The 14,741-nt window shown below is 45.6% G+C and overlaps 1 protein-coding gene across 2 annotated transcripts in view; it reads right to left on the bottom strand.

Moving 5' to 3' along the window:
* The window catches only part of NEXMIF (neurite extension and migration factor), a 60,500-nt gene extending 48,830 nt beyond the window's left edge, over positions 1-11,670 (bottom strand). Inside the window, exons 1-2 of one of the 2 annotated variants that reach the window (XM_083876260.1) lie at positions 11,020-11,670; positions 7,604-7,738 (exon numbers count right to left, since the gene is read on the bottom strand). The gene's annotated coding sequence lies outside the window, so the exon portion shown is untranslated. Of the gene's footprint in view, positions 1-7,603; positions 8,588-11,019 lie in introns of those variants that run through there. The other variant, XM_083876259.1, reaches the window with a different exon arrangement.
* Positions 11,671-14,741: the final 3,071 nt, after the last annotated feature.

The following is a 14,741-nucleotide window of genomic DNA, read 5'->3' as shown; positions in this document are numbered from 1 at the left end:
ATGCAAGGTGAAGGTTTTGGTGATCCTGGTCCTCCCACCATGGAGGGAACAATGATGATTCTGTTGGCCAGGATTTGTTTGGTTGGGGTTTTTTTTGTACTTTTGGTTTTTATTTTGGAAATCAGGATACATCTCTGGGTACGAGGACCAAACCCTCCAAAAAGCCCATTACTGCCTCAGAGAAATTCTTCAGGAATAAAATGCCTTTTTCTGGGCTTGTCTCTTGACAAAAATAGGGGGACAGTGGCATTCAGTGGGCACAGCACTGACACTGGTGTTACTATGGCACTAAAATGAAACCCAAGGCAGGCAGCTGCTTGCTACACTGCTATTAAAGCTTCTTTTCTATTTCTGACCTTTCTAGAACTCTCCAAAAAGCATTAATCTGTACCAAATCTAGCCATGATCTAAGGCTGATGGAAGGTGAAGGTTTTGGTGTTCCTGGTCCTCCCACCATGGAGGGAACAATGATGATTCTGTTGGCCAGGATTTGTTTGGTTGGGTTTTTTTTTGGTTCTTTCGGTTTTTGTTTTGGAAATCAGGATACATCTCTGGATACGAGGACCAAAACCCTCCAAAAAGCCCATTAGTGCCTCAGAGAAATTCTTCGGGAAGAAAACACCTTCTCCTGGGCTTGTCTCTTGACAAAAACTGGGGGACAGTGGCATTCTGTGGGCACAGCACTGACACTGGTGTTACTATGGCACTAAAATGAAACCCAAGGCAGCCAGCTGCTTGCTACACTGCTATTAGAGCTTTTTTTCTATTTCTCACCTTTCTAGAACTCTCCAAAAAACATTAATCTGCACCAAACCTAGCCATGATCTAAGGTTGATGCAAGGTGAAGGTGTTGGTGTTCCTGGTCCTCCCACCATGGAGGGAACAATGATGATTCTGTTGGCCAGGATTTGTTTGGTTGGGGTTTTTTTTGTACTTTTGGTTTTTATTTTGGAAATCAGGATACATCTCTGGGTACGAGGACCAAAACCCTCCAAAAAGCCCATTACTGCCTCAGAGAAATTCTTCAGGAAGAAAACACCTTCTCCTGGGCTTGTCTCTTGACAAAAATAGGGGGACAGTGGCATTCAGTGGGCACAGCACTGACACTGGTGTTACTATGGCAGTAAAATGAAACCCAAGGCAGCCAGCTGCTTGCTACACTGCTATTAAAGCTTTTTTTTCTATTTCTGACCTTTCTAGAACTCTCCAAAAAGCATTAATCTGTACCAAACCTAGCCAGGATCTAAGGTTGATGCAAGGTGAAGGTTTTGGTGTTCCTGGTCCTCCCACCATGGAGGGAACAATGATGATTCTGTTGGCCAGGATTTGTTTGGTTGGGTTGTTTTTTTTTGTTATTTCGGTTTTTGTTTTTATTTTGGAAATCAGGAACCAGGCTCGGAATGGCTGCAGCTCCAAATCAAGGCACACAGAGCAGCAGGAAAGCGCTCAGCAATATCAGCAGCGATTTGTGCATTTCTTGCAAACAAAGAGCAGAGAAGGTCGGCGTTGTTACCTCCCTGCTTCCTTCCACCTCTTTTGTCTTCCCAAAAAAAAAAACCTTCCCCTTCCCAAGCTGCTCCAGGCTCCAAGCTCTTCTGAAAAACCCCTTATCTTTATCCACACCTGACCCTCTTTTATGCCTCCCCATCGACAAAGTGGAAGAAAATCATCAATTCAAACCTGTGCCTCAGATGGTGTTTTCTGTGAGTCCTTCCCAGCGTGGATTTGGGCTCTGAAGGGTACAGGGGGAGAGATAAAAAAAAGGAAGAAGAGAACAAGGCAAAAAAAAAAAAAAAAAAAAAAGCAAAGAAACACATGGAGTTAATTCTCCTCCTCCTGCCTTTTGCTTCTAAAATCTCACTGATTTCCACACCTGCTGTGACCCTGCAGCATCAGAAACTCAGGGGCACCTCAGGACTTTGAGATGGTCACTGGGCCAGGCAGGGCGACCACTTGGAATGTGCTTTTGTGATTAAAAAGGGCTGGACACCACAGCCAGGGCTGGGAGGGAGTTTCTGACTTGTTTTGCAGGTGAAGAGGTGAAACACTCTGGGTCTGCCCCACTATGAGGGGCAGTGACTCCAACTGGTTTATTCATTAATATTCTTTAACAATTAGTGGCTTAATTGATGCTTCCCATACCAACATTAAAAAAAATGCGTTTTGTCCATTCTTTTTTATCCTTTGCTCTTGCCCTGCTTGGTGTCTTTCTTTTTTAATTCCAAGGAGGGATCATTTCCCTCTTTGGCTGCACCAGGAGACCCACAGTGTCCTTCACCTATTTTCCATCAGTTCATCAAGCAGAGCAAGGTCCCATCCTACACCCACCAGGTATCAGCAGGATCCTGTGCAACATCCACAAGTTTGGGGTTTGGGTTTCCCAGTAAACAGTTTAACCCCCCTCTGCAAGGAGCTGGTGGGGACTGGGTGTCACCCAAGGGTGCTGTTTTCCCTCCTGCCTCCAGCACTGCCCTGGCACGAGGGGCTGGAGCAGGAGAAAGGATCCTCAGTGGGAGGTTTGGAGAAGGAAAGTTGAGCTCAGCTAAATCCTCCCCACCAGGGCTGGGAGGGCAGCAGGTTTGTGGCCACTCAGCTCTGCAGCCACTCTGCACATGGGGGAAAAATCTGTTCCCTTCCAGCCAGAACCCCTAAAAATAAAAACCAAGCAGAGCTGTGCCTGCAGCCAGCGATGCATACGAGATGACAACCCTCTCACCACGAGAGCAAAAGGGCAAATGAATCACATTACACTCCATGAATAAAAACAGAGTCTTAATGCACAAGCGACTTAATGATTCCGTTCTGGATGCAGGAGGCAGCCTGGCCTCCTCTGCAGAGGTGCTGAGCATCCCCAGCTCAGCTCCTGGGGACAGCCACGACTCTGAGCTCTCCTGAGACCCCTCCAGCTCTGAGAAAATCCCCCCACCTGGCAGGGAAGGTTCTCCCTGAGGTGTGTGAAATTAAAAGCTCTCAGCAGCTGGTCTGGGCTAAAGAGCTCCAATCTCAACCTGCTGCACCCCAATCCATCCCTGGGAAGGTGGGATTAGGGGTGGCAGCTCTGTTTGAACTGTGTTTTTATTTCATGCAAAGTGAAGAGGAACAAGCTCTGCCCCATGATGGAGCAGAGATTGTCCTGGGATGTTCTCACTGGCACCAGGAGGCAACCACAGTGTTTTCCCAGCCCACCCTGGCACCTTCCCTGTGCATAAGTGGAAGGGGAGGGTGGCATGAGGCACCTGAAATGGGGAAAACAGCATTTCCAAACGACCTCCAGGTGCTCATGGAGCTGTTAGAGAAAAGCACATTATGGGGAGGTGGCAGAGTGAAAACAAACCCCACTGTGGTGGCTTTATTGGGAAGGGGCTCCTGCACAGCTCAGCACACAGGGAGAGTGGGAATCACCTCCACTGGGACCTGCTGGGGTGCTGAACACACCAATTCCCCTTTCTGGGCTTTATGGCTTTTAAACCCAACCCTGTTCCCATTTTATTTGGTAAACCTTACTATTTTCTTCTAAACCTCCCCCTGCAAGGGTGGGATTTCCCAGAGCAGCTCCAGTGTCACATCCCTGTCACATCCAACACGTGCTGGCAGCGTGGGCTGGCAGAGCCTTCCTGGGAGGGAACTGAAAACCCTCCACACCTTCACTATTTTCCTACATCTGCTTGGAAAACACAGCCCAGGACAAGCTCTCCCAAACAACATCAGTCCTCTGGCAAACAAAAGGAAGTCAAAGGCAAACTATTTATTGCCAAACCCTCTTCCTTCGTTGTAAAATACTGCTTAATTTTATCCCTCAGGCATCTATTATCTCATAGCCCATATTATTTTTTCCAGCTATTACTGCTTAATTTTCCCCATCCAAAAAAAGTCTGTGCAGAAAACCAGCCAATTTCCATCTTGGCGTGATGGTTTAGGAGAAACAAGCAGCTGTTTCACTGGGGTCCTAAAGAATTGATGGGCAATCAGAGCTTCTCCTTTCTTTGTCCACAAGAAACCTTGCAGGAAAAGTTAAATGTCCCTCTGCCACCAGCATTGTCACCCTGCAGGGGATGGAGGAGCTGGGGGAGCCACCAGACCCCTCTTTTACAACCCCAAACTGTGGTGGAAATAAAGATGAGCATAAATACCTCCCTTTTTTAAATTTTAATAAAAGCTGCTGATTTTAATCGAAGCTTACAACAAAAAGGAAAACCTGTGGCTAATGGAATCTGCCTGGAATGCTTCTTGTTTCCCATTTCTGATGGAATTTGTTTTACCTCTGGTTGGTTTGGTGTTTTTTTTTTTGGTTTTGTTTGTTTTGTTTTGTTTTGTTTGTTTGTTTTGGTTTGGGGTTTTTTTGTTGTTGTTGTTTTGGGGTTTTTGGGGGGTTTTTTTGGGTTTTTTTGTTTTTTTACCAGCAAAGCTTCTGTGGGGGCTCAAAGTATTTCACAAAATGCCATCACTGGCTATGCAGGTAAACACAGGAGGTTCTCCAGGCATAAAATCCATAACTCTTGTTTTATGGAGATTTTGGAAAAGTGATGACCAAGAAACCCATCTCTGCTTCCCAAACCAGCACAGGGCAGATAAAGGATGGCAAATCATCCTTCAGAAACTCTCACCAAACAAAAAAAAAATGATTGAGGCAATTAAGAAATAGACAAAATTGCAAAATATTGTAAAGGCACACAAGGAATGGGCAAGTCACTGGTGAAATGTGTGAATGTCCAGGTGTGTCTGTGGGGGTGAGATGGACAGAGAGGCAGGAGCACATCTGGCCTGAATTCCCAGCAGCGTTTTCCATGCAGGGGTGTGTCAGAAAAACATGGAATATCCTGAGCTGGAAGGGACTAAGAAGGTCACTAAATCCAGCTCCTGGCCTGCACAGGACACAATCCCATCTTGTCCCTGGGAGAGATATCCCAACCTTCCTGGAGCATTCCCTGGGGAGCCTGGGCAGTGCCCAGCACCCTCTGGGGGAAGAACCTTTCCCAAAATCCAACCTAACCCTGCCCTGACACAGTTCCAGCCAATTCCCTGGGAGAGGATGTATTTCAGCCTAATTCCAATTTGGGTTGAATATTTGCTGAGCCACTGCTGACACCCTTTTCCCTTCAGACATTGTGGTAGCACTGGGATTCTGGGTGCTGGTGGAGTTCAGTCTTTGTGTCACAAAGCACCTGCACATCCCTGGTGAGTGGGCAGGAAGGGATTTGTGATAATGGAGGGAATGGGAAAACACTTTTTAGGGGGCATGGAAGAGCCTTGATGGGCTCAGCACCAGACAGAGCATCCCCCACATCCTCCTTCATTTTAACACTTTATTGTTACTCCTGAAAAAAAAGGCATTTTCCTCTCCTGTCCTGCCTTTAGATGTTCAATTAAAACAGCAGCTCCCAAGGCAGTGGGAACCATCAGAGCTTTGCTCCAGCCACTGTCCAGTGGGTGTTCCCAGAGCAAACAGGAACTGCAGGAAAGGCTGGATGGGGATGGCCATGAGTCAGGGAGGCAGAAAGGCGTGAAAACAGGATGAATGGGAAGGCAATAAACCTGCAGTATTTCACTGTGGGACTCGGCTCCTGGATCACCTCCATCCATCAGAGAGAGCAGAGCCAGGCAGGGCTGGGCTCACAGCAGTGCCCAGGGCACAGGAGGGGCTGTGGCCACCAAACCATGGGCTGAGGCCACCAAAAGGGCTGAGGGGCACCAACATCCACCACCTCCAGCACCTCAGATCCCCCTCCAGAACAGGAAAAACACTCCAGCTTTTATCAGCATCTCACTGGGAGAAAAAGTGATGGGGCAAATCCCATAACCAGGAAATGGAGCAATCCAGGAAAGGCACTGATGGGGGATGCAGCATTGAAAGTGTCCTGCTCAGGGTTCACCTGTCCCAGGTCTGGCCTGCTGCAGGAAGAGGAACCTGAGAAATGTGTTTAAAAAGAAACCTAAAGAAACCCATATTTAAAAATATGTTTTTCCCTGCAAAAATCTGAGAAACAATTCAAAGAATCAATTCAGAAAAAGGTCACCCCCAAAACTCCCAGTGTCCCTTCATCCCTCATTTCTCCTGGAAGCACAAAAGCACAGCAGCTTCTCATTGGGAGCAAGATGGGAAACCTCCCCTCTCTCTTTATCTACAAAGAAATCACAAAAACATCACCAGGAAACACAGGATGGGAACTACCTCAGTGCTTTATTTTCTGGAGCTCCAGTCCATTTCAGAAAGAGTCACTTCTTTTTCTCAACAGGTTCCTGCACCTCCTGCCATCGCTGCCCATCTCTTGCTCCAGAGATCCAGCCACAGTTTTCACAGCAAAAATAACCGTGCACAGGCTTTGGCTGCACATCAGCCTCGTGGCATTTCACAGAGAGCTGCCACCTCCCAAAACACAGAGCTCTGCAGCCTCCTCAGTGACCTACAGCCTGGACAACCCACCCAGGCTGTGAAAAATCCCACCACTCTCTCCCCCCCAAAAAAAAAAAAAAAAAATAAAATTCCCCCTGTTAGAGCTGCAGCAAACTCAGGCAATCAGCAAGAAGAAAGCTTTTTAAAGAGATATAACCCAGGATTTCTGTGTTGAAACACACACCACAGATGGTGGAGCAGACGAGGATTAATTCATGAATCATATTTCTTAAACGATACAATCTCTCTTTTCGCTTCCATACTTTTCCCTTTTTGACTCAAGAAGCAGGGATTTAAGATGCCCTTCCCAGATATGAATTTTGCATGAACAAACATTGCAGGGGTATAAAGAAAAACCAAAATCCAACAAACCCACAACAGCAATAAAACCAGAAAAAACCCAGATGTTTAAAGAGAAGTTCTCAAATGCAAGTGAAGGTGTATCCTGTTCATCTAAGTGAGAATATGTGTGGAAATACAATATATACAAGCACAGAGCTGGGGATGGGGTGGGAAAATGAACTCCCCACCATTTGGAGCTCACTAATGCTTCAGCCAGGGCTCTGAATTTCACAAAAAACCTGATTTTCTATCTCCTTCTATCTCATTGGCCACGCTCACAGCATGCAAAAGGAAAGCCTCAAGGCAAACATTTTTTTTTTCCAGGGAGAGGCCTCCGAGTTCTGCCAGCCAGTCTGTGCCTCCTCCAGCCCCCATCAACTCTTCCCTGCACAGGAAAATCCCAGCACAGGCACCACCAGGCTGCTCTCCAGGAAAAAAAACTCACAGAGCAGGAGCAAGGCAAAAAAAAAAAACCATCCTGCCCCACGCACAGAGCTCACCCAGCCCAGCTGAGAGGGGGTTTGAAGTGGGGAAGAGAGAAGGAAATGACACAAGAGCTCTTCAGCAGTGGGAGGCTCTGATATCCTGGTTCCCTCTCAGCTGGGAATTTCCTTCAGACCAACCAAAGCCATGCCAGGCTGTGCAGAGCCTCTGCTTCCTCCAGCCAGGCAGGAGCAGAACCTGCACCAACACTCCAAACTGCCCCTTTTGGGCACTTTAAACAGCAAAACAGAATTTCAATAATTTTTTTCCTGCTTTTTTGCACGCAGAGCAGCTGTGTGTGTGCTCAAGCCTTGCACTTCTTATTGTAGCTTTACACGCAGAATAAGAGTGAAAAATAAATAAATAATAATAAAAAAAATCACTTACCCTTCAATTATTTCAACCTTTCCCTGCTCTGTGCGTGACGTGGGCTTCTCTTTTGGTTACTATTTCCAGATTTGGTCTTTGGGTAGGTGAATGGGAGAGGAGAATGACAGGAGTTGTATTTGATGACGATGGAGACTGTAAAAATAAAAGAGAAGCATTTTCAGCACGGAGCAGTTCCTCCCCTATACGTACAGATCAGGTTATATTAAATTAAATTAGTGACACCTACATAAATGCTTCCTACTGTTTTTATGCACACATACAAATATCACAACTGTCAAGGAGAATGCGGCTGTCAGTGATACGGCAGGGGGGAAAAAAAGAGCAATTTTTAAAATGGAAGGGGAAATAAAAAAAAAAAAAAAGGGAAATCTAGGCTAACAGCAGTGTTTGAGCAGCAGCAAAGGGGCTGATGCTGGTCTGCAGGAGGGACAGGAGGCAGCTGGAACTGCCATGGGAAGGGCTGGAGCAGAGGACAATGTGGAATGAGCACACACAGGTGGAGAAACTGCAGCAAGAACCGTCACAAAACGCTTCCCAAAATACTTCCCAAAAGTCAGAAAAGAGCTGAGAGCTTCAGGAAACACAATCCCCCCCCCCATCCCCTGGAATGATGGAAGGACTCCTCCTAGCATGGCAAGGAATTAACAACGTGGTCATCGTAGCACCAAGTACCCCCTCCCCAAAAAAAAAAAAACCAGATTAATCTCCCACCATCTGCTTTAATAGCAGAATTTCTGCTAAGTGGTTTTCCCCTACACAGCCCCACAGATCCATGTAAACAGACAAACAAACCATTTGGCTTCCTGCAGTCCTGGGGAAACGCAGCTGCTCCGAGCAGGGCTTGCTGCCTTTGACACGGTGCCAGGGCTGAATTCCTGCCATCCCATTTGACTCCTACACCTCTCCCCCAAACCAAAACCAACTCCATGCCCTGCTCCTCTTACCCCTCCCCAAAATCCTTGCCCATCAAACATGGCAGCCTGGGAGCCATAAAAACATCCTTTGGTTGTAGCTGAGAGCAACAAGGAATGAGAGGAATGGACTTCCATGTTGTTATTTTCTTCATGGCAATTCTCCCATCCTCTGTACGCAACTGGCACCTCCAGCACTGTTGAGTCTCAGCCCAAACAGTGAAAACACCCCCCCCCAAAAAAAAAGAGTTATTTACAAAAATCACTCTGAAGATGCCACGGCAGGCAGTGGAAAAAAAAAACCAACCCCCTGAGTCAAGGAGATTGTCTGCTTGGTTGGGAAAACACAAAGGTCACCGCAAGGAGTATATAAAAATACATGCTAACATTGAAGAGGTATAAACATAACACTAAATAACGCTTTTTATACCCAGCTCAGCATTTAACACTTGCCCAGAGGCCTTTGATAAATCCCAGGTGCCTGAACAAAGCAAGGAAGCTTTTTCAGTGCTATTTAGCAAAACAGGGAAAGTAAAGCACAAGAGAATAAAACTGTTCAAGACATCAAGGACCGAGTCAGAAAGAAAACAGCCAGGTCCCCAAATCCAGCTCCTCCATAGCCAAATGCCCTGCCAGGCTGCTGGATGGAAATAGAAATACTATTGTTAGCCCCAAGCCACGTAGACTCATTGACATTTATTTTAGTGCTATAAAATATATTTTTAAATACTTGAAGAAATTATCTGGAGGAAGTGCTAAAAGCTCCGAGCGTATTTTCAAGATGTCCTCAGTTTTTTCCAGGGAGATTTGAGACCTCCTGGAAAGACAGTGACTGTCTTGGAGGCTGTGAGAGAGTCAAGGTACCTCCAGCTACCCAGCACATCCAATTCCCTGCCCTTGCTTCTGCTCCCAGGTTGTTCAGCAAGAGGAAAACCTAAAAACATTGTTGATTTTGATTATTTATGGACAGCAGAATCCCCAAAAGTATCATTTCCCACGTGTTTTTAATGAGTTGTGGGTGTTTATTTGTGAGTGACACTTGGAAAAAGAGGAGCCTGATGCTTGTGGGGTCACAGGTTTGTTCCTTCAGCAGGGACAAATCCAGCTGAGATTTCACAGAGCCCCAGGTGCTGACACTTCATCCCAAAAGTTCATGGAGAGACAAAGCACGTCAGAATTACCAGGAGCATCTCCCCATCCTTGTGAAGAAGAGAGGGGTTTGGGGTTGGTTGAGAGGAGAAGTGGTTATTCCAGAGGCACCCAGAGAAAATTGTGGTGCAGGAAAAGTGATTAAACAAGGAATGGGATCCAGAGGTACATGGGGACACACAGAGTCCTGTTTCTGCCACACCCAAACGGATCCAGCATATGGAGGATCCACTTTATCTTAAATAAACACCTCATTACACAACTCCTGTTTGCCAGCTGACCCAGCCACGCTTGGATAAAATAAAATAAAATAAAATAAAATAAAATAAAATAAAATAAAATAAAATAAAATAAAATGGGAGGAGCCAGAGATGGAGAAGAAACAGTTCCCTCCTTTTTCCTTGTCGAAATGTTATTGGAGATTTTGTGTTTTTCAGGCACCCAGTGATTTTGGATGGGTCTTTAATCAATGTTTTTGGGGGGGAAACAAAGGAACAATAATATTTGTGCAGTTCCAGAGCAGGTTCCACTGTGATTTGCCATTCCAAGCTTGGAGACAACACCTTCCCCAGCATCAAGAGGCACAACCAAACTGGAGGAGCCACTGCCCCAAGATTTCCAGGCACTGGTTTTCCCCAAAGCTCAGCAGATGGCAGCAACTTGGGTGCCCATCCCTCAACCAAATCTGCACCAGGCGCCGAGTTCAAAGTCAAAAGGAACATTTGTTCTACAAGAAAACACACTGCCAGCCACCCCTAACAAATTGTAGCTGCTGGAGGAGTCGGCTCAGAGCACAGCAGCATCTCTCAGCCCTGTTGTTACTGCAGGCTCTGCTGAATGTGTGAGCAACAATCCAGGAACAGCCACAGTTTGTGTCTCAGTACAAATAACAGAGCAGCAGCACAGACCTGGAGAGGCAGCTCTGCTCTTCCCTTGCATCGCTTGCATCATGTTTTGATGCCCATTAAATTCCTTTTCCTATTTAGGTGGTTTTATTTCGGCTCCTCGCTGCATAAAAAATAAATATAATAAATAATGGCCAAAAACTTTCCCTGCAAAAAAAAAAAAAAAACAACAAATTCCAAGAGCTGTTATGTAAAGCAGGGAGGGGATCAGCAGATAGAGACAACTCGGAGGCAACCTGAGGGTTGGGATTCTGTGTCAGCTCGACACACAGGGGAAATAACCCTTTAATCCAGTGCAGTGTATTTCATTTACTGTAGTGTTATCCAGTTCGAAGATGTTATGAAAGGAATCCCTGGAGAGACTTAAGACTTCAAAACCAGCCTGAGTTTGAACTTAATTCCACTGCTGCAAAAGGGCTGGAGCTGTGGAAGATGACCTTTTCCATACCTTGGATGCCAGGAGCCATCCTGCCTCATAATGTCACGCCAAATTAGAATATTCTCTTTTTTGTTTTACTCGGGATTTTGTTTTGTCTTTTCTTTTTAATTAAAAAAGCATCTGTCACTGTTAATGAAAGAGAAGAAAAAATATCAGTAACACAAAAAAAAAAAAAAAAAAAAAAAAAAAAAAAAGAAAAAAACAAAACAAAACTAAAGCTGGTGGTGTCCAGAGAGATGGAGAAAGTCAAAAAGCTGGATAATTAACTGAGGAACTTTCACCTCCCTGTGAGATCATCCCCAGAGCCCAAAGGATCACCAGTGCCATCACCTGAACAAAACAAAGGGATGCTCCTCACACACACCTCCCAACCCAAATCCCACTGGCAGCAGAGCCTTGGGTGGTCTCTTCTCCAACAGGAAATGAGAGGGGAAAATACTTTTGAAGTGCAAATCCCAAAGTTGTTCAGGTCTTGCCAAGGTTATCCTGAATGAAAGTTCAGAAATACTTGAAAAAAAAAAAAAAAAAAAACAAAAAAAAAACCCAAGCCATAAATCCATGTTAAGGAATCAGAAGCTGGTGGAACCCCAGGGATGAAGGTGTGTGGTCTCATCTTTCACCAGCTGCAGGAGCTTCACTACCCAGGGGGTATTTTTTAGGAACCCTGCAGGAATTCATTTAACAAGTCATGGAAATTCCAATTAAAGTTGTTCACTACTGTTAAACTGCCTCCATGGACTTTCCTGTTTGGAGGTGAACCATAAAAGGGCCAGTTTTCACTCGCTGCATCTTCCGAGTCAGATTGTGAGTGCAATTAAATGTAAATTTGTGTTTTCCAAAAATAGGGTTCCCCCACAAAATACTAAATTAATTACAAAATGTATTCCTAATGTGAAATTATTTAGCCTGTTAAAGCGGTACAAACAGCTTTATTGGATCATTAATGGTTAGAAATGTTCAGTCAGCACAGTTGGAAAAAATGTAAACTAAATATGTCAAGGATACGTTGCTTTCTCCTCTAAGTATTTTTTTTTTTTAATGTCTTATTTCATGGTAGATAACTGAAAAATCTTTTTACCTGACTTAGTAAGAGGCTCATTTACTCATGCAAATTTAAAAATCAAGTGTCATAATACAATGAAATTATAAAAACATATCAAAAAGGAGTTAGTGAGTCACTAAATTTAGCTCCTAATGGAGTTCAAGCTGTCTTTATACAGTTGTATGTTAATGGGAAGAGCTCTGGTGGTCTGTAAACATCAGAGCAGAGCTCACCAACCATCCCACATGCACATTGGGGTTTTCTGGAGAAACCCTCTGGGCTTCCAGCCCCTCCACACCTGAGAAAATCTAAAGGAAATTCAGATTTTGATCCCAGCTAAGGGGAGGAATATAACCCAGCATTAAATAAATTAAAATCCATCGCTCCGAGCTCTGGGCAAGCCCCAGGTTGTGCAGAGCCACGTCCCAAGACCTGGGCTGATCTGCAGGTGTGATCCTCAGCATCCACAGGGGTTTTTTCCTAATCCAGACAACATATTAGGGCTGGGGGAAGAAGCACTGACTTTGTGGACTGGGAGATATTGATCAACACGAGGGCTTGGCTGGGAATCTGGGCAGATCCAAGTAACAAACTAAAGTGCACCTGAAACAAGGGCAGCAATTTGGGTGCCAGGGCAGGATCCTGGCTGGGTTTTTTTTTCACTCAAGGACAGCACTAACATGAAGTTTTTCTGTTCTGAAACATTGCAGGAGTAAGAAAAGACGGTGTGAGAGAGGAAAAAAAAGGAGGGCCAAGGTTAAGAGATGAGCAGTCCACCCAACAGACCTCCAACATCCATCAAAAACCAAAGCACCTGCTGGGCAGGGTGGGAAAAATAACCTCTGCAGAGAAATTGCCTTAAAACACAGGGAGGCAACTTCTAAAAGGTGAAAAAAACATTCCAGTGGCTAAAGGAGCTCCGGGAGAGCTGGGGAGGGAGTTGGGACATGGGCTTGGAGAGACAGGACACAGGGAATGGTTTCCCACTGCCAGAGGGCAGGGCTGGATGGGAGACTGGGCAGGAATTGTTCCCTGGGAGGGTGGAAAAGTCCTGGAATAGAATTCCCAGAGCAGCTGTGGCTGCCCCTGGATCCCTGGAATGGACATTGGGATTTGGAGCAGCCTGGGACAGTGGAAGGTGTCCCTGTCCATGGCAGGGTGACACTGGATGGGCTTTAAGGTCCCTTTCAACCCAACCCACTGTGGGATTCTCTGCCCCCCCTGTCCATGGGGCAGGTTTGGGTTTGGGTCCCAGCCCAGCAGGACGAGGGGCTGGAGGGAGGGTCTGGCTCATGCTGCCCCTTCAGCTGCTGAAAGGCAAAACTGGGGGCCCAGCACACCACAGAAAGCAAGAAACAAATATTCCCAGCGCTTCCTGACCTGGCAGAAAATCGTGCAAAATAAAGCCCTGTAAGGAGAAGAGGAGAGGGAACTAATGGGAAAACATCTCATTGCATTAAGGGCTGTGCTAAAGGTTCACAACGTCATCTCCAGACAAGTCCACTGATACTCCTGAACCCTCATCGATCTGCAGGTCAAGCCAGCAACGAAAAATATCAATTTTAGAAAATATCACTGGCTGAGATACAATAAACCTACCCCGTCCCTATGCACAGGTAAACAGAGAGACCTTTCCATGTGAGAGAGAATCTGCCACAGAGTTTGGCTGTAGCTACAAAACCCCTGACCTGTTCCTGTCTGTAAAACTCACAGGCTGATACAAGGAATTAGGGAGATGCCCTACATTAAGTGCTTTAATTAATTTGTGAAATTTTGCACCCTTCCTGGAGGCGGGCGACGTGGCCCTCTGTGCACCCTTGGATCGCCACCACTCTCAAATTTTATTTTTATCCCGAGTTCGGTGTGAATCAGGCTTTCCAAAAGACAAAACAACCCACTGTAATCATCCAGCATGCCAATTAAACTAAAATATACCCTGGAAATTAAAATTAAATGCCATATCTATGAAAAGCAGCAGACAGCTTCCTCAGAAACAACAAAAAAAAAGCAAATATTATAGGAACACGACCGTGGCAGCCCAAAATCAGCACTAAAGCACTTCTATAACTTACTGCCACCCTTCACATCTGCATCCTGGAGGTCTTCATCAAACTGGGGATGTTTTTGCACGTTTATCATCAAGATTTATTGAAGTTGATTCCATAAATTTCATTGAGTTGTTCACTGCTGCTATTTGTTTCCAAGGCAACAAATGCACTTTGCCCAAGCTGCACAGCACATCACAATTGTTCAGAATTTGGGGGTCCCTGCCCTTGGTGCTGCACAGCACCAGCATCTCCCAATGCCAGCCTGACAATTAACAAATTTTGTGGGGGGGATTTCTGGGAAAAAAATCATCCTTTCCAAGGCAACAAATGCACTTTGCCCAAGCTGCACAGCACATCACAATTTTTAGAATTTGCGGGTCTCTGCCCTTGGTGCTGCACAGCACCAGCACCTCCCAATGCCAGCCTGGCAGTGCTGACAATTAACAAATTTGAGGAGGGGGGGTATTTCTGGAAAAAAATAATCCTTTCCAAGGCAACAAATGCACTTTGCCCAAGCTGCACAGCACATCACAATTGTTCAGAATTTGGGGGTCCCAGCACCTCCTAATGCCAGCTTGGTAGTGCTGACAATTAATAAATTTTTTGGGGGGGGATTTCTGGAAAAAAATAATCCTTTCCAA

This window comes from Zosterops lateralis (genome assembly GCF_965231275.1).
Source record: "Zosterops lateralis genome assembly, chromosome: 21".
In the NCBI taxonomy this organism is placed as follows: Eukaryota; Metazoa; Chordata; class Aves; order Passeriformes; family Zosteropidae; genus Zosterops; species Zosterops lateralis.
This window is presented reverse-complemented; position numbering and strand designations above follow the sequence as displayed.